The following is a 691-nucleotide window of genomic DNA, read 5'->3' as shown; positions in this document are numbered from 1 at the left end:
ATCACTAGAACCACCTAATTGATGAATATCCACCTGAGCAGTCGGCCCAGCAGCTCTGAACACTTGCTAAGCTTCTCCTCCTGCTTGGTGAGGCTGGCCCCGCCCTCACAGCGATCCAGCCAATAGAAAGCAGAGATGCTGTCAATGAGGAGGAGTGCCAGGCTGGGCCGCGATGAGAGGGAGGTCTCCAGGAAGTGGAGGGTGAGGAGGAGCTGGGAAGAGGAGGAGCAGTGGACAACCAGGAGCCGAGACAGACATGAACGCAACGCCACCTCATCTGACCCGGCTGAGGGTGAGCTGGTAGAGAGCGCTAGACACACAGAGAGAGAGAGAGAGAGAGAGAGAGAGATACTCTGGTGTAATTTATTTACAAACCATCACAGATGCTCCTCCCCCATGTGACTCAGAGGTGATGATACTCCACAAAGACCTGAGTGCAAGATCATTTAAATTTGAATGTAAAAGATATTTAATGAATCTGTGTGTGTGTGTGTGTGTGTGTGTGTATATACCTGCGTTCAGTCTGTTGTCCAGGATGCTGACCAGTCGTAACATGTCCAGACTGTAGTCAGTATCCACGAACACAACGTCCACCTCAAGACCGCCGGCAGCCCTTGGCAACACACAGCGACACAGCAGGTGATACAGCAGCTCGGTCTTACCTGACACACACACACACACATATATTTAT

General features: G+C 51.2%; 1 pseudogene across 1 annotated transcript; it reads right to left on the bottom strand.

Annotated features, from left to right (window-relative positions):
* Positions 1–14: 14 nt before the first annotated feature.
* On the bottom strand, positions 15–663 carry LOC111650083 (DNA repair protein XRCC2 pseudogene; annotated as a pseudogene). The gene is made up of 2 exons (XR_015436783.1): positions 513–663; positions 15–310 (listed from the first exon to the last, which is right to left on the bottom strand). The product of XR_015436783.1 is annotated as a DNA repair protein XRCC2 pseudogene (transcript).
* Positions 664–691: the final 28 nt, after the last annotated feature.

The sequence above is a fragment of the Seriola lalandi genome, unplaced genomic scaffold, assembly GCF_002814215.2.
Source record: "Seriola lalandi dorsalis isolate HSWRI2012SDOR001 ecotype SW California unplaced genomic scaffold, Sedor1 jcf7180001966103, whole genome shotgun sequence".
Taxonomy (NCBI): domain Eukaryota; kingdom Metazoa; phylum Chordata; class Actinopteri; order Carangiformes; family Carangidae; genus Seriola; species Seriola lalandi.
Note: the sequence above shows the minus strand (reverse complement) of the source record. Positions and strands in the feature narration are given on the sequence as shown.